At 46.8% G+C, this 27,251-nt stretch overlaps 3 non-coding genes across 3 annotated transcripts; 1 reads left to right on the top strand and 2 right to left on the bottom strand.

The window, feature by feature from the left end:
* Window positions 1-6,809: 6,809 nt before the first annotated feature.
* On the bottom strand, window positions 6,810-6,882 carry trnak-cuu (transfer RNA lysine (anticodon CUU)). Its single transcript has one exon. It is a non-coding gene; the product is annotated as a tRNA-Lys (tRNA).
* A 6,186-nt stretch (window positions 6,883-13,068) lies between these two features.
* Window positions 13,069-13,140, top strand: trnaw-cca (transfer RNA tryptophan (anticodon CCA)). The gene has a single exon. It is a non-coding gene; the product is annotated as a tRNA-Trp (tRNA).
* Window positions 13,141-24,926: 11,786 nt separating this feature from the next.
* On the bottom strand, window positions 24,927-25,004 carry trnak-cuu (transfer RNA lysine (anticodon CUU)). Its single transcript has one exon. It is a non-coding gene; the product is annotated as a tRNA-Lys (tRNA).
* Between the last annotated feature and the right edge of the window lie 2,247 nt (window positions 25,005-27,251).

Here is a 27,251-nt window from a genome sequence, read left to right as displayed (position 1 = left end):
GTGGTGGGAGGATCAATGTGGCCAGGATTCGTGTCCTGGTCAATACTTGTCCCTCAATCAACATCACAAAGACAGATGATCAGGTCATCATCACACTGCTGCCTATAGGAGCCTGCCGTGTGCAAATTGGCGGCTGTGTCTCCCACACTGCAAGAGTGACCGCACTTCAAAAAGTACTTCATTGGCTGCAAAGCGCCTTGAGACATCCATTGATATCTTCCTGTAGTCCGCCACTTTCTTCTTCATTATCAACCACTCAGCCTATTTTAGTGTCATCTTAAAACTTCTTACTCATACCCTCAACATTTCAGTCCAAGTCATTGATGCATACCACAAAAAGCAAGGGACCCAGCACTGAGCCCTGCGGAACCCTACTGGATCACAAAATCAACCATTACGCTTTGATTCCTGCCTCTGAACAAATTTTGGACCCAACTTCCACTTTGCTCTTGAATCCCATGGGCTTTTACATTCGTAAGCAGTCTGCCAAGTGCGACCTTATCAAAAGCTTTGCTAAAGTGCATATACATTATATCATACCACTGCCCTCATCAACCCTCCTGGTTACCTCCTCGAAAAATGCAATGAACTTAGTCAGACACGACCTTTCCTTGACAAATTCATGTTGACTATCCTTGATTAATCCATTTCTTTCCAAATGAAGATTTATCCTGTCCCTCAGGATTTTTACAAATAATTGTAAAAGGTTCGGCTGGCCAGCCTGTATTTACTCAATCCCTTTCTCCCTTTTTAAACAAAGGTACAACGTTAGCAGTGCTCCAATCCTCTGGCCCCGCACCTGTAGCCAGTGAGGATTGGACAATGGTGGTCAGAGCCTCTGCTATTTCCTCTTTTGCTGCTCTTATCAGCCTGGGATACATTTCATCCGGGCCTGGGGATTTATCCACTTTCAAAGCTGCTAAGCCACCACTACTTCCTCTCTCACTCTCTTTATTTCATCTAATATTTCACACTTCTCCACCCTCATTGCAAAGTCCACATTGCCCCTCTCTTTTGTGAAATCAGATGCAAAGTATTCATAAAGAATCCTACCCACGTCTTCCGCCTCTGCGTACAGATTCCCTTTATGGACTCTAATAGGCCCCACTCTTTATCTTGTTATCAGCGTGCTCTTAATGTATTTGTAAAACATCTTTGGGTTTTCCCAGATTTAATTGCCAACATTCTCTCATGCTCTCTCTTTGCTTTCCTGATATATTTTTTAATTGCACCTCTGCACCTCTAGAGTTTCTGCAGTATTGAGTTATCCGTATCTGTCATAAGCTTTCCTTTTTTTCGTTAACTTTCCCTGTATGTCCCCTGACATCCCAGGAGCTCTAGATTTGTTAGTCCCACCTTTGTTTTAAGGGAACATACTTGCTCTGTACCCTCAGGATCTCCTCCTTGAATGCCTCCCACTGCTCTGACACTGATTTAACAGCAAGTAGCCGTTCTCAGTCCACTTTGGCCAAATTCCATCTCAGCTCAGCAAAATTGGCTTTACCCCAATTGAGAACTTTTATTCCTGGTCCCCTTTGTCCTTTTCTATAACTACCCTAAACCTTACTGAGTATGATCACTCGCACCAAAATGCTCTCCCTCTGATACCCCTTCTACCTGCCCCTCTTCGATCACAAGACCCAGTCCAGAACCGCTCCTCCCTTGATGGGCTTGTTACATACTGGATAAAGAAGTTCTCCTGAATGCATTTTAGGAATTCTCCACCATCTGTACCATTCACACTATCATTTTCACAGTTCATATTCGGGTAGTTAAAATCCTCCACTTTTACAGCTCGATAGGTTTTGCACTTCTCAACATTCTGCCCATATACTTGTTCTTCTATCTCCCTCTAACTTCCTGGGGGTCTACAGTGCACTCCCAGTAGTGTGACCGCCCCTTTTTTGTTCTTCAATTCAACCCACATGGCCTCGTTTGATGACCCCTCTCACACATCATTCCTTTTGACAGCTGCAGGATCCGTCAATAATCTCTCACAACTCAACTGAAAGCAGCTGGAATGTGCAGATTTGAGAGGGGTTTTCTGCACGGTCAGGGCTGGAAACTGTCGAGTTTGAATGTGTACCGAACTGTACAGAGTATTCAACAAATATAGCAGGACTGGGAGACATTGTGCTTTGTCAATACTGAACCAGAAATGCACATTATTCAATGCTTCTCATATTTAATTGAGCACGTTTTCAGCTGGTTTTGAAACAGGAACCTTTTGCGTGTTAAGCGAATGTGATGACCATTACACTACGGAACCCACACTTTCAAAGCAGACTGCAACCTGAATTCAGCAACTTAGACCGCTCGGCCATCCTGACTGCTCAATATTATGTGTGGCCACCTGCAGTTTGATTTTGAACTTTTGTGTCCTGTCACATGAAGTAAATGAGGACAGCAGGCGTATCTCTGCCTGACACCGGGGAAACGGTGAGACAGACCTTGGAGCAAGGGTCTGGTTATTGCGAAACAGCAAAGAAAATATTAATTCTGGAATTACCCAAAAGGACAGGGACCTCAGCATGATTTAAACATGCAACTTTCTGATCAAGAGGCAGACACACCACCGCTGCACCACGAGACCTAAACACTGAGTCTGAGATGTTCGTCAATATGAAGGTTCTGCAATAAAAGGGGCTTTAAATTCCCCTTTAAAATCGCCTGTCAGAAGCTGCGCTCACCTGCCAGTCACCATATGTTTATTTGTTAAACTTTTGTGTTGCTTTCACGGGATAGCATCATTAGTAAACCCATCACCTTCTTTTGCACAATGAAAGAAATGCTAACTGAGGGAGAGTTGATACTTTAATCAATAAATACAGCAAATGCTGCAAATCTCAGCAGGTCAGGCAGCATTTGCCAGGAGATTAACCTCGCCTCCCATTGTTCTTCCACAGCAAGTTTAAACATAATGCTCCCACTTGGGATCGAACCAGGGACCTTACACGTATAGAGCAAACGTGACAACCACTACACTACGGAAACCTCTGGCAAAGCAGTCCCAACAGAGGGGAGCTGACCAGTGAACTCCCTCTGTGCTGATCGGGAATGTGCTGGCTCACCTTAAACAACTTCTGTCCCACACTCAAAGCTCTCAATCCTTCTCCTCCGCTGCCTTCACAGAAATGTCATGGATCACCCAGCCACAGTGTTCACTTCCACATCCTCACAGTGGGGCCACAGAGGCTCCTACCGTCTCCCCGCGATTCGCGAACTCGCCCAGTTTGTAAAATTAAACCCGGAACACGTGCCCGGCAAAGGGTAGGAGAAGCGGGAGAGTGTGTAAGCTCGTTCTGTAACAGATAGTAGTGAGGTTATTAACGGCGATTACAGCAATCATTAATCCTCTCACACACCTTAATTATTTTTCTGCGATGAACTGATTGAGAATGGAAAGAAGTTTAATGCTCGAGATCTTCACCACTTGACCAGAGAACAGCTTCGATAATTTGTATAAATATAAAAATATATATTTATTTATGGACCTGAATATCAACGGCTCGCTGCCAAGACCTCATGGCGCGACGGTCGTGCATCTAACTTTGAGCGAGAGAAATTGTTCCACAGTGACACCCATTTCATCTTTTGTTCCCTTTTAAACACTAGAAACTGAGACAGGGGAATAAATAGAGAAACCAAAGCTCAACGATACAGACAAGAGGAAGAGAGAAGGGGAAATACTGTCCCCACCCAGAACTGATGCAGAAACCCCTCTGCTGCGCTCGGGGTGGCCACCCACAGACTGGATACACTAACGTCCCAACAGCTCATTGACTGTCGGAGTGGGACCGTGCGGCGCTTCGGAAGACAGGTCGAAAAAGCAAAGTCACTGAATCGATCTCATGTGCTCCTTCTGCCAAGAATAGCTACACACAAAAAATGCTTTTATAAAAGTTACACCTTATCTCAACGTTTGTCAAAAAGTTAGCTTGTTGGTCAAGGGGTATGATTCTCGTTTCTGGCTTGTTGATTGAAATTTGCGAGAGATCCCGGCCGAGCCCATTATTCTGCCGCGAATTTTGAAATTACATCGAACTTTTGCAAAGAAGGACTTGCATTTCTGCAACACCTTTCAGGAACTCATGATGCCTTAAAGTGCTTTACAGTCGTTGAGTTATGTTTGAAGTGTTGTAGTGTGGGGAAAGATGTGCCCAAATCACCCCACACGAACCTCAACTCTTTGCGAAGGAGTTCGGTGCAAATAATCAGGGACTTGGACTATCTTTGAATGAGTTCTGCTTGTACCTGTATTCAAGCTTAAAACAGCAACTGGGCTTCCATCTCACGGGAGCAGCGTGTCGCAGTTCGCGAGTAGGTGACGAGGTTTGGGGTTGATGTACGTCACTTTCAATCTTTGAAATTTCACCAAGCAAAGAAATGATGAATCCAACTGTCCCTGTAATCCTTTTGTTCAGGTTTAATCACAGGAATATCTGCAGTCAGGAGGTGAAAAGTAATTAAAACCGACGACTGGCTTTGGGACAATCAGTATACTTTGTCACAGACAAGGCACCGGAAGGCTGGAAGGTGGATCACACCAGTTGTGGGAGAGCTGGTTGGTGGTGACATGGAAGTGTCTGCAGTGTGCGGGACCAGACTGCTTCCATGCATCCACAATGAATGTCCCTCCCTTTATTTGGGAAAAGTACAACTGAGAGTAGACAAGTTCCATCCCGGTCGGAGCAATCTGAAGCTTTTTCTGACTGACACCCTGGTTTGGGATGTCTTGCAGTTTACATTTAAGTTAGTCTCTGTGGCGCAATGGGTTAGCGCATTCAGCTGTTAACCGAACGGTTGGTGGTTTGAGCCCACCCAGGAACGAAGCTTTTAAATGTTTTCCCCGAGGATTCAGTGCCGCACAGTTCCAGGTTGTCATTGTGCGTTTTGGCTGCACGAATATATTCCGCAAACATTGCCAGCTGTGCTGTTATCCAGTGAGTTCCCACTCCAATACTTTTATGAACATTTAGTTAATGGAAAACGATAACAATTTTTTACATGGACCATGGTCCTCCATCCAGTCCACGAGAAATAAATTACGTTACTGGGTTTAAAGGAATTGGTGGAAATTGTCTGACCGATCGTTATGGCTTTGCTCAGATTCTGAGAGTCAACAGTTTGCGAAGAATTATCTCATGGCCAATGCCTAGTATGAAAATGTCTCTCAGCATTTGTTCTAGGAATCCCTCAAATTCGCAATGTCCTGCGAGGCACCTTAATTTGGCGACATAGCTCGCCACTTCCTGGCCCTCCGACCGTTGGCACGTGTAGAACCGATACCTCGCCATCAGATCGCTTTCTTTAGGATTTAGATGCTCGCAGACCAGCTTACACAATTCTTCATAGGATTTAGTTGTTGGTGTCACCAGAGCTAGAAGATTCTTCATGTGGCCATAGGTTGGTGCCCCACAGACGGTAAAGATGATCGCCCTTCATTTGGCAGCGTTCTCGTCGCCTTCCAGCTCGTTGGCCACGAAGTATTTGTCGAGTATCTCCACAAAGGCTTCGCAATCGTCCACTTCTGAGAACTTCTCCAGGATACCAACTGTTCCTTGCATTTTTGCGTGGTTGTTCATTGTCTCGTCGCCAATTGATATGCTCATAATAAAGGATGAAACTTAGTATTGTGAACACTGAGTAAGTGTGACCTTTGCTCCTTTAATAAGACTGCAGAGTGCAGGTACCTGATGGGTGGCCTGCTGACAGACCGTGCTCCCAAGGGATACTGGGATCCCTTGGGACTCCGACAGGTAGGCCCTCTGGTGGTGGTGTGCACAGGTTGTCAAGGGTTAAATACATAACACAAGATGTGAACAGAAATCAACCATCAAAAGCCCTGTCATTAACCGCAAAGGGTTTCCTGCAATTTTCTGATCGCAAAGCGCTTTCAGTCCTTGTCCTTAAAATTGAAGACTTGGAAATTGGGGATTTTAATGACTTTGAAAGGAGGACATTGTTGTTTGGTGCCGTTCTGGTCAGAGAAATGTTTGTGAAAGGAACTTTTTGCAGAGAGAGGGATTGAGCATTTCAGCTTGTTCCTGAACACTTCTCTCTGGGCACTGAGCGAAGCAGCAATTTCTGTCGTGTGGAGGTTATCACATTTCCTTCACACTTGAAAAGTTCCCGGTTCAAGCCTGTGCAGAAACCTTATTTATCAAACAAAAACTTGTCTGCAATAAAAACTGTTTTGGATACATTGTTGAATGAGCAATGCACATTTAAAACCAATCTCCTCCAATACAGATTGTGTAAAATCAGATCGGGGATAAAACTTCATCAAGGATTAAAGTTTCATGAGTTATTAAAGTTCACTTTTTGAAGTTTTGACTGTCCCTGTCAGCATTTCATTCATTCTGTGAAACAATGCGATCGGTTTACACCAGCAGATCTAAGCTGCATTTGAAACCACAAACAACTCATTAATTATTCGCTTTTCCCTAGTTCCAGAGCTCAGAGGGTTATTGTCCATCCCTGGGATACAAGCTACCTCGGACCCAGGCCAAAGCTCCCCGTACACCGAGCACAGGCTCAGGAAAACCCCGGGGGAGAGGTTATCCCGGTCACTGGGCCTTCCAGCAGCCCTGAACAAGCGCCCGGTCTGAAACTTTCCAGAGTAATAACTTGTATCTGGAACATCTAACAGTAAGGACGGCCGAGCGGTCTGAGGCGCTGCTTTCAATATTTGATTAAATTATCAATTCTCCCTCAGTTCGCATTTTTATCATTGTGCAAAAGAAGATCATGGGTTCATTAATGATATTTACCCGCGAAAGCAACATAAAAGTTTAATGAAAAGTAATCGCCCAACGTGGGGCTCGAACCCACGACCCTGAGATTAAGAGTCTCATGCTCTACCGACTGAGCTAGTCGGGCTTCTCAACATTTACTCTGTCAATCCCCTTCAGAATATTGTCCGTTTCAATGAGATCACCTCTCATTCTTCTGAACTCCAGAGAGTATCGGCATATTCTACACAATCTCTCACCATAGGACAGTCCTCTCATCCCAGGAATCAATCTGTTGAACCTCCGTTGTACCACCCCCAAGGCAAGTGTATCCTTCCTCAGATAAGGAGACCAAAACTGTGCGCAGTACTCCAGGTGTGGTCTCACCAGGGCCCTGCACAATTGGAGCAAGATTTCCTTACTCTTGCACTATGGGCGGAATATTAGGTGCTATGGTCCGAATATCCTGATTTTCTTCTGATTCTACGGTTGTATAAAAAGTTATTAAAATTCGACAGTCACTCGGCAAACATATTTGTATTTCCTTCAGTGTGCAACACTGATGGATGGATTAATGATGATTGAAACAATTATTCAGTATTTCACAGACTTGAATTATATTTGTCAGCTTGCTCTGTAAAAATGCTTTCCCTAACCAGGAATCAAACCCAGACCATGGCAGTGAGAACACCAAATACTAACCACTAGACTACCAGGGAACACTGCTTGCAGCCTCTGCGATAGCTTTAAATATAGTCAGCTTACAATCACAGCTGTGAATTGTGCGGTGACACGGGGTGTAACTGGATTTGCTGGGAGCAGCGTGGAGGCCCCGACCTGCGTGAGAACACCAGCGGCAGGTCGGGGCCATAAAAGGAGCGGTGAGCGGCGGCCTGGGAGCAGCGTGGTGGTGTACCACGGCAAGGTAGAGTGCGAGCTGGTGAATGAGGGCGACGGCAGCGAAGAGTGACGTCATCAAAGTCCAGGTCGGTGATTGGAGCGTTGGCAGGTCCAGCATGAGCAGCGAGAGACTGTGGAGGGATGTGATCGGGGCCCAGGGGTGGTGTGCGTTCAGGGCCAGGGGCCCAGGGGCAGCACGGGCCAGCCCACACTGCGATATGTGTGGGCACTGGGTCCGTGCAGCAGAGCTGGTCTCCAGCCGTCTTGGATAACCCTTGCCACTGGACCAAGAACTCGCTCTGTCAAGCCCGTGTGATGGCTGGTGTGCAACGGCCACTACACGTTAAAAAAATCCACGCACAGGCATCTTCCACCCTTCAACATGCAGTTCGGGACTTGGAATATTAGGTCCATCATTGAAACACCTGTGAACTCATCCTTTTTTGGCGTGGAAGCAAGTCATCCTCGCTTCGAGGGACTGCCTATGATGATGACGAACTGGATTTGCTGCAGTCCGCGGGCAGCAGGTGATGAAAACGGGCGTGAGAGGGTGAGTGACAGGTGGGCACTACTTCTGATGCTGTCTGACCCACGGTGGGAGTGGCCGGGGATTTTAAAGCCCTTTCATTGCACCAATGCAGGGTAAATGAAACTGTGTTTCAGGAACCTTCATGTATACAAACATGGGCACTCTGCACTGTAGACCTCGTGGTGTAACGGTCGTGTGTCTGACTCCAGATCAGAAGGCTGCGTGTTTATATCACGTCGGGATCACTGTACTTTTCCATATTGTTCTTCCGGAATTGAGATTTTCTTTGCTGCATCACAATTTACGTTCCCACCCATCTTTGTACCATCAGCAAACTTGGCTCCATTACACTGGGTCCCTGTATCCCTGGGATAGGGGAGGGACGACACACCGGAGAAGTGTGAGCTTGTGGACCGGAGAAGTTGCAGCTGCTGGAGCTGTGCGTTTTATCGGGGAGGGACGGGGGGAGAGCCCGCCGAGCGACCGGAGAAGCTGAGAAGCTGCTGTGCTTTTCATCGGGTTTGACACTGTTTAAAAATTGCAGAGTGCCAAGTTTTCTCTCCCTACTGCCCATGCGCGAAGGTGCCGGCAGTGTTTTCGGCGCAGGCATTTGGCTCCACCCCCCACTTCACCATCGACACCATGCCAGCACTCTGGGGACTGTACACAGCGGCCAGGATGGGGCGAGTTTTTCCCCGAGCCATTTCCAGCGCGCAAAGTCGGTGCGCTTGAGGTCAGTGCGCCGACAAAACTGCTTGGGGAAAATCTAGCTCTTAAAGAGTAAGGAGTACACTGTAGGAAATACAAATATGTTTGCCAAGCAACTGTCAAATTTTAATAACATTTTATACAACCATCGAATCAGCAAAAAACAGGGCACTTGCCCCATAGTACTTAATATATAGACCACAGTACAAGAGTAAGGAAGTCTTGCTACAATTGTACAGGGCCCTGGTGAGAGGAGGAGAAACATCTTCACTCAGAGAGTTGTTTACCTGTGGAATTCTCTGTCGCAGAGTTGTTGATGCCAGTTTGTTAGATATATTCAAGAGGGAGTTGGATGTGGCCCTTATAGCTAAAGGGATCAAGGGGTATGGAGAGAAAGCAGGAAAGGGGTACTGAGCTGAATCATCATCCATGATCTTATTGAATGGTGATGCAGGCTCGAAGGGCCGAATGGCCTACTCCTGCATCAATTTTCTATGTTTCGATGTTTCTCTGTCCTGCTACTGCTTCTTTAATAATGGATTCCAACATTTGCCCAACCACAGAGGTTCGGCGAACTGGTCTATAGTTTCCTGCTTTTTGTCTGCCTCCTTTTTTAAATAGGGGCATTACATTTGCAGTTTTCCAACCTGCTGGGTCCTCCCTAGACTCCAGCGAGTGCATGTCCACAGATCCCTGAAAGTAGCAGGCCAGGTAGCTAAGATGGTTGAGAAGAAATATGGAATGATTGCCTTTATTAACCGAGGCATCAAATACAAGAGATGGGGTCGGTGGGGCAGGTTAGGTCACAGCTAGAGTACTGCGTGCAGTTCTGGTCGCCATATTACAGGAAGGACATGATTGCACTGAAGATGGTGCAGAGGAGATTTACGAGGATGTTGCCGGGAGTGGAGAATCTTCGCCATGAGGACAGATTAGAAAGGCTGGATTTGTTTTCCATGGTACAGAGACTGAGGGGAGACCTCATTGAGGTGTATAAAATAATGAGGGTCCAAGATTTAGTGGATAGAAAGGACCTATTTCAGTTAGCAGAGGGGTCAGCAACAAGGAGGCATAAATTTAAAGTAATTGGTCGAAAGTTTAGAGGGGATATTTCTTCACGCAGAGGGTTGTGGGGGTCTGGAACTCACTGCCTGAAAGGGTGGTAGAGGCAGAAACCCTCACCACATTTAAAAAGTGCTTGGATATGCACCTGAAGTGCTGTAACCTACAGGGTTATGGACCTAGAGCTGGAAAGTGGGATTAGGCTGGAGAGCCTCTAGTTGGCCGGCGCAGACACGATGGACCGAAATGGCCTCCTTCTGTGCTGCAAACTTCTTTGATTCTATGAACTCATTTGCAAAGAGTTGAGGTGCGTGTGAAGTGATTTGGGCACATCTTTCCTCACATGGCAACATTTCAAAGGTACTGAACGGCTGCACAGCGCTTTGAGGCGTCATGAGTTACTGACAGACGCTGCAGAAATCCAAGTCCTTCTTTGCAAAATTTCAATGCAATCTCAAGGCTGGTTTGGGATTTAAAGCCAGGATCTTTCTGCAAATTTCAAGTAACAACCACAAAGCAAGAATCATACCCCTAGACCAACAAACCACCTGCTTAGCAAATGTGGAGATAAGATGTAACCATTATTGAAGCATTTTTAGTGTGTGTTGCTGTTCTTGATCGGAGGAGCACATGAGACGGAATCAGTGACTTTGCCTTTTCGACATGTCTTCTGAAGCGCCGCACGGTCCCACTCCTGCAGTCAATGAGCTGTTGGGACGTTAATGTATCCATCATCATCATCATCATAGGCGGTCCCTCGAAACGAGGATGACTTGCTTCCACGCCGAAAAAGGATGAGTTCACAGGCGTTTCAATGAATGACCCGAACGACATCCCAAAGCGTGAAAGATGCCTGTGCGTGGATTTTTTAAACGTGTGGTGGCCGTTGCACCCCAGCCATCACACGGGCTTGACAGAGCTCGGTCTTGGTCCAGTGACAAGGGTTGAGGAAGACGACAGGCGACCAGCTCTGCTGCACGGACCTAGTGCACACATATCGCAGTGTGGGCTGGCCCGTGCTAACCCTGGGCCCCTGGACCCAAACTCATGCCTCCGCTGGGCCCCGATCACATCCCTCCACAGTCTCTCACCGCTCCTTCGCCCCGATCTCGCCGCTCCTGCTGTATCTGCCCACGCTCCAATCACCGACCTGGACCTTGATGACGTCACACTTCGCTGCCGCCACCCTCCTGCACCAGCTCACGCTGCTCCCTGGATTAGTCTCCCGGGACCTCCAAGCTGCTCCCAGGGCCGCTCGCCGTTCCTTTTATGGCCCCGACCTGCCGCTGGTGTTCTCCCGTTAGTGTATCCAGGCTGTGGGTGGCCACCCCGAGCGCAGTAGAGGGGTTTCTGCATTCGTTCTGGGTGGGGACAGTATCTTTCCCCTTCTCTCTTCCTCTTGTCTGTATCCCTGTGCTTTGATTTCTCTATTTATTCCCCCTGTCTCAGTTTCTAGTGTTTTAAAGGGAACAAAAGATGAAATGGGTGTCACTGTGGAACAATTTCTCTCACTCAAAGATAGACGCATTACCGTTGCGCCATTAGGTCGAGGCAGCTAGCCGTTGATATTCAGGTTCATATATAAATATATATAAATATATCTATATGTCTCATAACTGTTCCCTGGTGGTCGAGGGATTAAGATCCGGCGCACTAAACTGGTTTCAATTCTCGATCAATTCATCGCATAAAAATAATTGAGGTCTGTAAGACGATTAATGATTGCTGTAATCACCATGAATACCAATACTTTCTGCGATAGACCGAGCTTACAGACTATCTGGCTTCTCCTGCCCTTTGCTGGGCACGTGTTCGGGGTTTAATTTAGTAAACTGGGCGAGTTCGCTGATCGTGGGGAGACGGTAGGAGCCTCTGTGGCCCCACTGTGAGGATGTGGAAGTGAACACGGTGGCTGGGTGATCCGTGACATTTCTGTAAAGGGCAGCGGAGGAGAAGGATTGAGAACTTTCAGTGTGGGACAGAAGTTGTTTAAGGTGAGCCAACACATTCCCGATCAGCACAGAGGGAGCTCACTGGTCAGCTCCCCTCTGTTGGAGCTGTTGTGCCAGAGGTTTCTGTAGTGTAGTGATTATCACATTTGCTTTATACGTGAAAAGTACCCGGTTTGATTCTGGGTAGAAACATTATGTTTAAACTTGCTACAAGGGAACAAGCGGAGGAGAGTTTAGTCTCCTGGAAAATGCTGCCTGACCTGCTGAGATTTCCAGCATTTGCTGTTTTTATTTGCTATTTATTCTCCTGGTAGAAAGGCTCCCTTATTCCTGAATTGCTCTTTATTTAACCAATAAATAGATAACTTTCAGTGAGAGAAAACGGATCCACCGGGGACCTTTCGTGTGTGAGGCCAGCGTGATATCCGCCACACTGCAGCCCATCAAAGGGCGAGAAACCACTGAATATAAAGGATGAGCTCACAAATATCAGGGTCAATGCAGTCTGGTCAACGTCAAACCCTCCTTTCTTATTCAGCAGAGGCATGAACGGGACTCAGACGCCACAAAGTTTAATTAAAGACACAAATACAAGTAACACTTCCAAATCTTTTCACTGTAAAATTCTTTCACTTTATTTGAAATCCTACTGCGTTGAATCTGAAAATGATCACCATGGGATTTTATCATCGCTGCTGATTCTAATTTCTCTGCACGGAAGGAATAACCGGTGCTGTTAAATTTGACAAAAGTTGCCACAGATTCCTGGTGACATCTGCAATACAGTGTGTAAAATGGGTTAACATGCTGAAGAACAGAAGAACAAAACAAATAGGAGCAGGAGTCGATCATACGCCCCTCGAGCCTGCTCCGCCATTTAATACGATCATGGCCGATGTGATCATGGACTCAGGTCCACTTCCCTGCCCGCTCCGCAAAGCACAGGACAAATGATTGAAGTATCGACTGTCCCTCAGTTAGCATTTCTTTCATTGTGCAAAAGAAGGTGACGTGTTAATTAATGATGCTTTTCCATGAACGCAATACAAAAGTTGAAGAAAAATACATACGGTGACTGGCAGGTGAGCGTTGCTTCTGACACCCGGTGGGAATGGGCGGGGATTTTGAAGCCCCTTGTGTTGTGAAAGCTTCATATAGAGGAACATCTCACAATCATTGTGTAGGCCTCGTGGCACAACGGCAGCGCGTCTGACTCCAGATCAGAAGGTTGCGTGTTCAAATCACGTCGGGGTCACTGTTCTTTCAGAATTAATATTTTCTTTGCTGTTTGGCAATAACCAGACCCTTGTTCCAAGGTCTGTCTCATTGTTTCCCCAGTGTCATGCAGAGATACGCCTGCTGCCCTCATTTAATTCATGTGCCAGGACACAAAAGTTCAAAATCAACTTGCAGGTGGCCACACACACCACCGAGCGGTCTCAGGTGCTGTGATTAGATCGCAGTTTTTTCTGGAGGTGTGGGTTTGAATTCAACTTCTGACATTTCTTGTTTTTAATCATAAAGCGAAACTCATTGTTTGACAGCACGACCAACTCCTTAAAACTGGGATTCAGCAGTTCACCTGCTCGCTTAACATTTCCGTCTGACCTGGTGCTGAAATTGGAGATGTTTCCGCAGTGTCGCGGTTAACACGTTCGCCTCACACGCGAAAGCTCACCAGGCGGGAATATTTTCTGTAGCTTTCTCCTCATGCATGCTCAGGGGCGAGTTTGTTCTCCTGTGAAAAGTTCATAAGATGATAAGCATGTAAGAATTAGGGGCCGGAATAGGCCATTCGGCCTCTCGAGCCTGGTCCACCATTCAAGAAGATCCTGGCAGTTCCTCGACAGCAAGTTTAAACATTTGGGGCAGAGCCAACAGGCACCTGCCTGCAATCAGTGAGAGAACGGTATGTTTGGCAGAAGCCTGGCGAGCTCAGTCAGTGAAATATAAGACTTTTAATCTCAGGGTCGTCGTTTCGACACCAACATTGGACATTTACATTTTTCATAGAATTATAGAATGATAGAAGTTTGCAGCACATAAGGAGGGCATTTTGGCCCATCACTTCCACCCCGGCCAACAAGAGTCAATCCAGCTTCATCCCACTTTCCAGCTCTGGGTCCATAACCCTGCAGGTTACGGCACTTCAGGTGCACATCCAAATACTTTTTACATGTGGTATCTGCCTCCGCCATTCTTTCAGGCAGCGAGTTCCTGACCGTCACAAACCTCTGCATGAAGAATTTTACCTTCAAATCCTCTTTAAACCTTCTACCAATTACTTTAAATATATGCCCCCTGGTTGTTGACCCCTCTGCTATCCACTATATCTCGGCCCCTCATAATTTTATACATCTCAATGTTGTCTCCCCTCAGCCTCCTCTGTTCCAATGAAAACAAACCCAGCCGATCCAAACTGTCCTCATAGCTAAAATTCTCCACGCCTGGCAACATCCTCGTAAATCTCCTCTGTACCCTCTCGTACAATCACATAATTCCTGTAATAAAGTAACCAGAACTACATGCAATACTCCAGCTGTGGCCGAACCAGTGTTTTATACATTTCAAGCATAACCAACCTGCTCTTCTATCCCATGCCTCAGCCAATAAAGGTAAGCATTCCGTGCGCCTTCTTACCCACCTTATCCAACTGGCCTGCTACCTTCAGGGATCTGTGGACATGCACTCCAAGGTCCCTTTGTTCTTCCACACTTCTCAATGTCCAACCATTTAATGTGTGTTTCTTTCCTTGTTTTCCCTCCCCAAATGCACAGCCTCACACTTCTCTGGATTAAATTAGTATCACCTGAAAACGTTTTAATCATACCTCCTATATTTAAGTTTAGATCATTGATGTTGCCACTAAAAGACAGGGACCTAGCACTGAGCCCTGTGGAACCCCACTGGAAACATCCTTCCAGTCCCAAACACTCCCTTCAAACATTACCCTTTGCTTCCTTCCTCTGAGCCAATTTTGGATCCAACTTGCCACTTTGCCCTGGATCCCATGGGCTTTTACTTTCGTGACCAGTCTTCCATGTGGGAACTTGGCGAAAGCTTTGCTAAAATCCTTATACACTACAGCAAACGCACTGCCCTCATCGATCCTGTTGGTTACCTCCTCAAAAAATTCAATCAAGTGAGTCAGACAAGACCTTCCCTGAACAAACCCATGCTGACTATCCGTGATTAACCCATGTCTTTCTAAATGCAGAAATTAAATCATTGATAAATTGTATCCTGCTTTCACGGGAAAGCACCATTAATTAACTGATGATCTTTGTTGTGTATGTATAAAATAAGTATACATACTGTACACTCAATGTACAGTTACATAAGACCACTGGATGTATCTTCACACTGTACACACACTATGCATGTACCACCAGAGGGTGCAACTGGTGGAGAACTCGGGGTCACCTGCACACAACAGGTTACCAGGTATAAAAGGGAGCTCACAGTACTGTACCCTCACTCAGGAGCTGCAATAAGTGGACGAAGGTCACCACAGTTCAAGTGCAATACCTGACTTCGTGGAGTCATTACTAGAGTGCTTACAAACACACTAACTGGTGACGAGAATACGAATTTCCATGTGACAATGGCTAACCTTGGCACGCTTGAACAATTCGCCGATGGGGAAGATTGGGAGGCCTTTGTGGAAAGGCTCGAACACTTCTTTATTGCGAATGACGTGGGGGGAGACGACCCGACATCGCTGGCTGATAAGTGCTGAGCTGTCCTGCTCAGCAGTTGTGGGCCCACCGTCTATGGCCTTGTCAGGGACCTGCTAGTCCCAGAGAAGACAATAATATATGTGGAGCTCGTAACGCTGATACAGGAACAGCTCAAACCTATAGAGAGCATCCTCACAGCCAGACACCGGTTCTCTCCCCACCGGTGGATCCGAAGGCCAGGAAATCGCAAAATATGCTGCAGACCTGAGACGATTGGCTGCAGCATGTGATTTTAGTGATCACCTCACCTCACCACTAAGGGACATCTTTGTTACTGGAATCGGTCACGAGGGCCTTCTCCACAGACTGCGCCCTGCGGACACCACGGTCACCCTGCAGAAGGCAATTAACGTGAGCCAGGCGTTCATGATCTCGGCCTGCGATTCCAAGTGGATGTCTCACCCCCAGGACTCTAACCCAGCAAGTACTGTGAACGGAAAGGTGCCTTTTAGAGGCAGGGCTGCTGCTAGCAGTCTCTCTCAGGGAAGAGAGAACAGAACACCGAGTCCCACAATCCTGAATCCGCCACATGGGGCCAACCGGCCAACCCCATGCTGGCGCTGTGGAGGAAATCACAGGGCCCACCAGTGCCACTATAAAGACTATACTTGCAAAGGCTGTAACATGAAGGGCCACCTCCAGCGAATAAGCAAGAGAAATCGTACTCACCGAGTCGATGAAGAGTTGGCCGATCATCCGGACTCCAGCGACGATGAGGTGTACGGAGTGTTTACCAGCACCACCGGGAGTTCCCCGGTGAAAATGGAAGTTAAAATCAATGATGTTCCAGTCACGATGGAGGTGGACATAGGGGCGAGCCAGTCACTGATGAATCAGGCGGCATTTGAGAAACTCTGGGACAATCCAATCGAACGACCTAAAATGATCCCGATCGAAGTGAAACTGCTCACCTGCACAAACGATACATCCCAGTCGTTGGCAGCGTGGATGTCCAGGTGTCCCATGGCGGCGAGATGCACAGGATACCTTTGTGGATCATTGCTGGTGATGGTCCAAAGCTATTAGGAAGAAGGTGGATGAAAAAGATCAATTGGAGCTGGGAAAAGCTCCAACCTCCAGCGATCGACATCCCTCATGGCCCCGAAGTTGGATCCAGCACAACACCTGAAAAACCAACCGCCCAACTCGACTGTGAGGCGACGACACAGACCGGTCAACCCAACGGCGAGATGATCCAGCCCAAACGACTCGACCTCACCTTCCAGGCTCCAGTGGCAGGACTCCAGAGGAAGAAAATTCACGCAGAAGATAACTTCCCGGCTTCCGTGGCAGAACCTGGGGAGAAAAGGATCACCGCAGCCTACCTCATGGAGAGAAAGAAGATTGCGTCCGAACCACGAGGTGAAGGGCCTGAAGTCAAGATGGCGGCAGCCAGACCACAAGGGAGCAACACGTGATGCCGAGCGGCGAACAGGATTGGGGTAAAGATTGCAAGACCCTCTTAAAGGAGACCGGCAACCCATCACAATTAAAGGGACAGTTCCACTCTTTATACAGCGATGATGGTGATAAATATGTAAAAGATGTAACTGACAATTTCAAGTTTTTAAATGTAACTAATCATGATAAGTCAGGCGATTGCGGTCAGAACCAAAGTATTGTGAGTGTCAACGAAGTGATGACGTGCGATGCTGGGATTTACAAGCATGCCGACAAAACCAAGGGCAACCTCCCGTCAGCACCCAGGTCCAGCGATCATGTAGCCTGCCCCTCCGGGACCAATGTGATACCCCAGGGAGTGTGGCCACACACAGAGGGTGCATACCAGCTGCAGGGCCAGTGATCAGCGGACGGCAAAGGCACCACGACCAGTACCCTGCCCCCGATCGGCTCTAACTCTCTGGCCACCAGGGCCAGTACTGGGAGCGAGCGGATAGCAACCTCCTGCCCTCCCAACGGGACCTGGGATGACCAGGCTCCCACTATCGCTGAAGAGTAGCAGGGAGACACTGCAGCCTTCAAAGGAGGACAGGGAGGCCACACACTCCTGTGGCTCTGCCCATCACGAGGCAACGGCAAAGGCTCTGAGACTCAGCCAGGTGAGCGATCTGAGCCCACCCAGCTGGCAGGGGACGCAGTTCCGTAATCAGACAACCTGGACACAGTCTGGTCACTCTGGAACTAGTGTCCTCACCCACCTGCACATACACAACCCAGGGGCAAGGCTGTGATACCACGTATGTACCTTACCTGTAAAATGTACTTGTTCCACTACTGTAGAACCCAAACAGTGATGTAACTAATCCGATGTTTTTTTGTTCTTTCTGTCTGTACAGGTCTGCACTTGCAGGTGTTGAGCCACACACATGGTCTATGTATGGGGGGCTGAATGGATGTATGTAGCCATGGACACACATGGATCACACCCAGAACCCACTCAACCCCCACTGCAACCTCCAACCATCCACTGCTGAACATTTCCCAATGTCGTGGCAATAAGGACTTGGGGGTCCACAGGGAGAGAACCAAGCCAAAGCATAGTCAAGGTGCAAGAGCTTTGGGTCTCGGGCCAGAGCACACAATGCAAAGGCCAGTGGCACAAGACTAAGGGGAGAGTGATGTTGTGTATATATAATATAAGTCTACTCCCTGTACATTCAATGTACAGTTACATAGGACTACTGGATGTACCTCCACACTGTATAAACTATGCCTGTACCATCAGAGAGTGCAACTGGTGGAGACCTAGGGGTCACCTGTACACGACAGGTAACCAGTTATAAAACGGAGCTCACCATACTGTACCCTTCTCAGGAACTACAATAAATGGACTAAGGTCACCACAGTTCAAGTAAAATACCTTGCCTCATGGAGTCATTACTTGAGTGCTTACAGACACAATAGAAAGAGATTGAACATTAAATGGTAGGACATTGAGAATTGTAGACGAACAAAGCGACCTGGGAGTGCATGTCCACAGATCCCTGAAGGTAGCAGGCAAGGTGGATTAGCTGGTTAAGAAGACATGCAGAATGCTGGCCTTTTTTAGCCGAGGCCTAGAATAAGAGAGCAGGTGGATTATGCTTGAATATAAAACACTGGTTAGGCCACAGCTGGAGTACTGCGTGCAGTTCTCGTCTCCACTTTACAGGAAGAAGACTGTGATTGCACTGGAGACTTACAGAGGAGATTTCGAGGATGTTATCGGGAGTGGAGAATCTCAGCTATGAGGACAGATTGGATAGGCTGGAGTTGTTTTTCTTGGAACAAAGTGGGCTGAGGGGAGGCATCATTGAAGTGTATACAATTATGAGGGGCCTTAATATAATGGATAGAATGGGCCCATTTCCCTTAGCAGAGAGGTCAACAAACATGGGGCATAAATTTTAAGTCATTGGTAGAAAGTGTAGGGGGGATTTGAGGGAAACTTTCTTCACGCAGAGGTTTGTGTGGGTCTGGAACTCACTGCCTGAAAGGGTGGGAGAGGCCGAAACGCTCACCACATTTAAAAAGTGCTTGGATGTGCACCTGAAGTGCCGTAAACTGCAGGGTTGTGGACCGAGAGCTGGAAAGTGGGATTAGGCTGGAGAGCCTGTTATTGGCCGGCACGGTCACGATGGGCCGAAATGGCCTCCTTCCATGCTGTAAACTTCTGATTATATAATTCTATGAAAAATAATCACCAAACGTGGGGCTCGCACCTCTGACCCTGAGATTTAGAATCTCATGATCTACTGACTGAGTTAGCTGGGCTTCTGCAAAATGCACCTTTTTGTCGTTGATTACAGCTCCGCCCCAGATGTTTAAACTTGCTGTCGAGGAACTGCCAGGATCTTCTTGAATGGTGGACCAGGCTCGAGGGGCCGAATGGCGTACTCCGGCCCCTAATCCTGACATGCTTATGATCTTATGACATTTCACAGGAGAACAAACTCGCCCCTGAGCATGCATGAGGAGAAAGCTCCAGAAAATAATCCCGCCTGGTGAGCTTTCGCGTGTGAGGCGAACGTGTTCACCGCTACACTGCGGAAACATCTCCACTTTCAGCACCAGGTCAGACGGATGTGTTAAGCGAGCAGGTGGACTGCAAATCCCACTTTTAAGGCGTTGGTCGTGGTGTCAAACAATGAGTTTCACTTCATGATTAAAAACAGGAAGTGTCAGAAGTGTGATGTGAACCCACACCTCCAGAGGATACTGCGACCTAAACACAGAACCTTGGACCGCTCTGCCATCCTGACTATTTAATGCTGTATGTGGCCAACTGCAGGTTTATTTTGAACTTTTGTGTCCTTTCACATGAAATAAATGAGGGCAGCAGGAGTATCTCTGCCTGACACCGGGGAAACAGTGAGACAGACCTTGGAGCAAGGGTCTGGTTATTGCCAAACAGCAAAGAAAATATTAATTCCCGAATTATCCTGAAGAACAGTGACCTCGACGTGATCTGGGGTCAGACGCGCAACCGTTGCGCCACGAGGTCGATATAGCACATCGAAAATGTTTGACTATATGAAAGTTTCACAATACAAGGGGCATTAAAATCCCCGCCCATTCCCACCGGGTGTCAGAAGCAGCGCTCACCTGCCAGTCACCGTATGTTTTTTCGTTCAACTTTTGTGTTGCTTTCACGGGGTTGCATCATTAATTAACCCGTCACCTTCTTTTGCACAATGAAAGAAATGCTAACTGAGGCAGAGTCGATACTTCAACCATTTTTTTTCTGGGCTTTGCATAGAAACATAGAAACATAAAAACATAGAAAACAGGTGCAGGAGTAGGCCATCCGGCCCTTCGAGCCTGCACCACCATTCAATATGATCATGACTGATCATTCACCTCAGTACACCTTTCCTGCTTTCTCTCCATACCCTTGATACCTTTAGCCGTAATGACCACATTTAACTCTCTTTTGAATATATCAAACGAATTGGACTCAACAAATTTCTGTGCTCGAGAATTCCACAGGTTCAGAATTCTCTGAGTGAAGAAGTATCTCCTCATCTCGGTCCTAAATGGCTTACCCCTTGTCCTGAGACTATGACCTCTGGTGCTCGACTTCCCCAACATCGGGAACATATTTCCTGCCTCTAACCTATCCAATCCCATCAGACCTGTATATGTTCTATGCGATCCCTTCTCATTCTTCTAAATTCCAGTGAAGAAAAGTCTAGTTGGTCCAGTCTTTCTTTACATGTCAGTCCTGCCCTCCCGGGAATCAGTCTGGTGAACCTTCGCTGCACTCCCTCAATAGCAAGAATGTCCTTCTTCAGATTAGGAGACCAAAACTGTACACAATATTCCAGGTGTGGCCTCACCAAGGCCTGCGTCCGCGCACATACAGAGGCTGAATTCCAGGACATAGTCGACGTATTTACTGAGGCGTATGAAAGCATGGGCCTTACGCTAAACATCCGTAAGACAAAGGTCCTCCACCAGCCTGTCCTCACCGCACAGCACTACCCCCCAGTCATCAAGATCCACGGCGCGGCCCTGGACACCATGGACCACTTCCCATATCTCGGGAGCCTCCTATCAACAAGAGCAGGCATCGATGACGAGATTCAACACGGCCTCCATGCGCCAGTGCAGCCTTTGGCCGCCTGAGGAAAAGAGTGTTTGAAGACCAGGCCCTCAAAACTGCCACCAGGCTCATGTTCTACAGAGCTGTAGTAATACCTGCCCTCCAGTAAGGCTCAGAGACATGGACCATGTACAGTCGACACCTCAAGTTGCTGAAGAAATATCACCAACGATGTCTCCGCAAGATCCTACAAATCCCCTGGGAGGACAGACGCACCAACATCAACAGCCTTATTCAGGCTAACATCCCCAGCTTTGAAGCACTGACCTCACTCGATCAGCTCCGCTGGGCAGGCCACATAGTCCGCATGCCAGACACGAGACTCCCAAAGCAAGTGAACTACTCGGAGCTCCTTCATGGCAAACGAGCCAAAGTTGGCAGCAGAAACTCTACAAGGACACACTCAAAGTCTCCCTGATAAAGTGCAACATCCCCACTGACACCCAGGAGTCCCTGACTCAAGACCACCCGAAGTGGAGAATGTGCATCCGAGAGGGTGCTGAGCACCTCGATCTAAACGCCGAGTGCATGCAGAAATCAAGTGTAGACAGCAGAAAGAGCGTTCGGCAAACCTGTCCCACCCATCCCTTCCCTCAACAACTATCTGTCCCACCTGTGATAGGGTCTGTGGCTCTAGTATTGGACTGTTCAGCCACCAAAGAACTCACTTTAGGAGTGGAAGCATGTCTTCCTCGATTCCGAGGGACTGCCAATGTAGATTCCAAAATTCATGGAAACCCCCCAGTGTTTGGACGCACTGAAAAGGAAATTCGATTTAGGACTATTAAACATAAAGTTTGGGATTCTAAAAAGCATATGGAAGAAATCTACAATTCGTAACCAAGTTTGGGATTTTAAAAGGCATGTTTGGGCCTGTGGGGAAAAGCTGCAGTGACAGAGGGGTGGGATTTAGAGTTTGGATATTGTCGCTCATCAGTTTGTCTGGGGGAGCTGTTTAACCATAGTCAGGCTCCCAGAAAACATTAGCATTTAAACAATCGATCACGGAATAAACATTATCCACCCCACCCACAGGACCCAAATATCACATCCATATTCCAACACCTTTTCAACATGTATAGAAATATCTGGCTCAGCTCAGACATCCCGAAGCCAAAGCAGTGCTATTACAATGGACAAGAGTTCATCAGTTCATAAAGAAGGAGTGTCGCCGTCCCAAAGTCAATCAACACCAGATTAAAACATTTAATCAAGTCTCAGTTAGCTAGTCCGCCAAAACTTACACAAAGAAGACCACTTAAATCAATGGGCAGCAAAACTTAAACAAAAGAAACGTTAGATTTGGCACGAAGATTAAGCAGCCTCTCAGAGTATAACTGGGGGCCGATCGTACCAAGAGCAACATATTTTTCTGACCATTACTTTGGAACAACAAGATCAAGATCGAGAGCAAACGGCGAGATAACACAGGAAGAGACATCACGACATCGGAGAAAAGAACTTCAAAAAACCAATCAGTGGAACATCAATACCAACTGACTTGGTAACAGGCATCAACCGGACCACCGCGACCGACGGACCCAACCAGGAAAATCAACCACTAGAAAACCGGGGTCCACGCAAGTTTTCCACTCTACAATTTGTGCCTCGACTGTCCAGCAGGTAAAAATTACCGAAACAACTTAAAACCCTATTGATGACAAAGGATACCGGCTTCGGGACAATCAGAATACTTCTTCACAGACAAGGCACCGGAAGGCTGGAAGGTCGATCACACCGGTTGTGGGAGAGCTGGTTGGCGGTGACATGGAAGTGTCTGCAGTGTGCGGGACCAGACTGCTTCCACACATCCACAATGAATGTCCCACCCTTTATTTGGGAAGAGTACAATTGAGAGTGGACAAGTTCCATCCCGGTCAGAGCAATCTGAAGCTTTAACTGACTGACACCCGAGTTTGGGATTGTAATGTCTGTCAGCATGTAATGCTTGTAGCTCCACACTGTGGATGTGGACGTATTGTGTACTGCAACTGTACAGTTAATCATTAAACAGAACAGGCTCTTTCCGGAGAGTTCCGAGAGAGCAGCCTGCATGTTAGGAAGCTGTGTGTGCTGTGCTCTGTGAAGATGTCACAGGGATGTCTTGCAACATGTGCATCTATCAGTCTCTGTGGTGCAATGGATTAGTGCGTTCAGCTATTAACTGCAAGCTTGGTGGATCGTAGCCCATTCAGGGACGAAGCCTTTAATTGTTTTTCCCCGAAGATTCGGTGCCGTGCAGTTCCAGGTTGTCATTGTGCATTTTGGCTGCACGAATATATTCCGCAACCATTGCCAGCTGTGCTGTTATCAAGTTATACCAACTGTTACTTGCATTTTCGCGTGGTTGTTCGTTGTCTCGTCGCCAATTGATACGCTCATAATAAAGAATGAACTGAGTACTGTGAACAATGAGTAAGTATGACATTAGCTCCTTTAATAAGACTCCAGAGTGCTTCTATACCGTGCTGCCAAGGGATGCTGGAATCCCTTGGGACTTCAACAGGTCGGCCCTCAGGTGGTGGTATGATACAGATCGCCAAGGGTTAAATACATGACAAAGGTGTGTACGGAAATCAATCATCAAAAGCCCTTTCATTAATCACAGGGGTTTCCGGCAATTTTCTGATCTAAAGCGCTTTCCGTCCTTGTCCTTAAAATTGCAGATGTGGGAATTGATGAGTTTAATGACTTTGAAAGGAGAACATTGTTGTTTGGTGCAGTTCCGTTCAGAGAAAAGTTTGTGAAAGGAACTTTTTGCAGAGAGAGGGATTGAGCATTTCAGCTTGTTGCTGAACACTTCTCTCTGGGCACTGAGCTAAGCAGCAGTTTCCGTAGTGTAGCGGTTATCATGTTTGCCTCACACGCGAAAGGTCTCTGTTTCGAGCCTGTGCGGAAACATTATTTGTCAAGCAAAAACGTGTCTGCAATAAAATTGAACAAAAGCTGTCCGGGATACATTGTCGCATGAGCAATGAACATTTTAAAACTAGTATACTCAAATACAGAGTGTGTAAAATCAGATCGGGGATAAAACTTCATCAAGGGTTAAAGTTTCACTAATTATTAAAGTTCAGTTTTTGAAATTTCGATTGTCCCTGTTCGCATTTCTTTCATTCTGTGAAACAACACTATCGGTTTATACCATCAGATCTAAGTTGCATTTGAAACGCACAAACAACTCATTAATTATTCGCTCTTCCACAGTTCCAGAGCTCAGAGGGTTATTGTCCATCCCTGGGATGCAAACTACCTCCGACTCGGGCCAAAGCTCCCCGTGCACCGATCACAGGCTCAGGAAAACCCTGGGGGAGAGGATATCCCAAATACTGGGCCTTCCAGCAGCCCTGAACAAGCGCCCGGTCTGAAACTTTCCTGAGTAATAACGTGTAATTGAAGGACCCAACAGTCAGGATTGCCGAGCGGTCTAAGGCGCTGCGTTCAGGTCTGGAGGCGTGGGTTCGAATCCCACTTCTGACATTCAGTGTTTTTAATTACAAACTCATTTGTTTTGACACCACTCTGAAGTGCTTTGGGACATCCATCTGACTTCATAAAATTACTCCATCTCAATTATAAACGGTGATATCAAAGTTACTTCCCAAACCAGGAAATGATCCCGGGTGGCTGTAGCGAAAGGAATGGTTTTGTGAAGCATTGAAAGGTGCCCTCTAAATATCTCTAAATAATAGAAGATTATGGGTTCATTAATGATGTTTTCCCGTGAAAGCAACATAAATTTTAAGAAACAGTAATCGACGAACATGGGGCTCAAACCCACGACCTTGAGATTAAGAGTCTCATGCTTTACCGACTGAGCTAGCCAGGCTTGTCAACATCTACCCTGTCAATCCCCTTCAGAATATTGTCCGTTTCAACGAGATCACCTCCAATTCTTCGAAACTCCAGAGAGAATCGGCATATTCGACACAATCTCTCATCATAGGACAGCCCTCTCATCCCAGGAATCAATCTGTTGAACCTCTGTTGCACCATCTCCAAGGCAAGTATATCCTTCCTTAGATAAGTACTATGGGCGAATATCCTGTTTTTCTGCTGATTCTACGGTTGTATAAAAAGTTATTCAATTCAACAGTCGCTGGGCAAATATATTTGTATTTTTTTCAGTGTGCAATACATGTAGGTGCATTAATGTTGATTGAAACAATTATTCAGTATTTCACCGACTTGAATTATTTTTAATCAACTTGCTCTGTAACAATGCTTTCCCTGACCGAAAATCAAACCCTGACTGACCACAGCAATGAGAGCACCAAACCCTAACCACTAGACTACCAGGGAGCACTGTTTGCAGTTGCCCCATCGTACCGAAAATATAGCCCACAGTACAAGAGTGAGGAAGTCTTGCTACAATTGTACAGGGCCCTGGTGAGACCACACCTGGAGTACTGCACACAGTTTTGGTCTCCTTATCTGTGGAAGGATTCACTTGCCTGGGAGGTGGTACAACAGAGGTTCACCAGATTGATTCCTGGGATGAGAGGATTGTATTAAGTTGAGAGATTGTGTAGAATGGGACTATACTCTCTGGTAGTTTAGAAGAATGAGAGGTGATCTCATTGAAACACACAATATTCTGAAGGGGATTGACAGGGTAGATGCTGAGAGGTTTTATCCTCCGGTCTGGAGTGTCTAGAACCAGGGGGCACAGTCTCAGGTGAAGGGGTCGGCCATTTAAGACAGAGATGAGGAGGAATTTCTTCACTCAGAGGGTTATGAATCTGTGGAATTCTCTGCTCCACAGGCCTGTGGATGCTGAGTCTCTGAATATATTCAAGGCTGCGTTAGATAGATATTTGGAGTCTCAGGGAATCAAGGGATCGGGAGATCGAGCGGGAAAGTGGAGTTGAGATCGACGATCAGTCATGATCACATTGAATGGTGGAGCAGGCTTGAGGGGCCGTATGGCCTACTACTGCTCCGATTTCTTATGTTGTTACCTGTGCTGGCTCTGTGAAAGAAGGTTCCAATTAGTCCCATTCCCCAGCACCCTGCAAATGTTTCTTTTTCAACTATATTTCCCTTTGGAAAGTTAATATTAAATCTGCTTCCAAAACCCTGTCAGGCAGAAAAATATTCACATTAATTTTATACAGCCCCATGTTAGACAGTACTTTCCCTGCTTTGCATGTCATGCGTCGGCAAATGTATGGCAGATGAAGTATAATGTGGATAAATGTGAAGTTATCCACTTTGGTGGTAAAAACAGAGAGACAGACTATTATCTGAATGGTGACAGATTAGGAAAAGGGGAGGTGCAACGAGACCTGGGTATCATGGTACATCAGTCATTGAAGGTTTGCATGCAGGTACAGCAGGCAGTTAAGAAAGCAAATGGCATGTTGGCCTTCAGAGCGAGGGGATTTGAGTACAGGAGCAAGGAAGTGTTCCTACAGTTGTACAGGGCATTGGTGAGGCCGAGCCTGGATTATTGTGTACGGTTTTGGTCTCCTAACTTGAGGAAGGACATTCTTGCTATTGAGGGAGTGCAGTGAAGGTTCACCAGACTGATTCCCGGGATGGCGGGACTGACATATCAAGAAAGACTGGATCAACTGGGCTTGTATTCACTGGAGTTCAGAAAAATGAGAGGGGATCTCATAGAAACGTTTAAAATTCTGACGGAGTTAGACAGGTTAGATGCAGGAAGAATGTTCCCAATGTTGAGGAAGTCCAGAACCAGGGGTCACAGTCTAAGGATAAGGGGTAAGCCATTTAGGACCGAGATGAGGAGAAACTTCTTCACCCAGACAGTGGTGAACCTGTTGAATTCTCTACCACAGAAAGTTGTTGAGGCCAATTCACTAAATATATTCAAAAACGAGTTAGATGTAGTCCATACTACTCGGGGGATCAAGGGGTATGGCGAGAAAGCAGAAATGGGGTTCTGAAGTTGTATGTTCAGTCATGAACTCATTGAATGGCGGTGCAGGCTAAAAGGGCCGAATGGCCTACTCCTGCACATGTTTCTATGTTTCTATGAATTATTATCTTGTCTCATTTTACACACTGCATTTTTGACATTGCTTTAAAATGTTTGGTGCCTGTGACACCAGCCAT

Source organism: Pristiophorus japonicus, unplaced genomic scaffold (genome assembly GCF_044704955.1).
Source record: "Pristiophorus japonicus isolate sPriJap1 unplaced genomic scaffold, sPriJap1.hap1 HAP1_SCAFFOLD_89, whole genome shotgun sequence".
NCBI classification, from domain to species: Eukaryota; Metazoa; Chordata; class Chondrichthyes; family Pristiophoridae; genus Pristiophorus; species Pristiophorus japonicus.
Note: the sequence above shows the minus strand (reverse complement) of the source record. Positions and strands in the feature narration are given on the sequence as shown.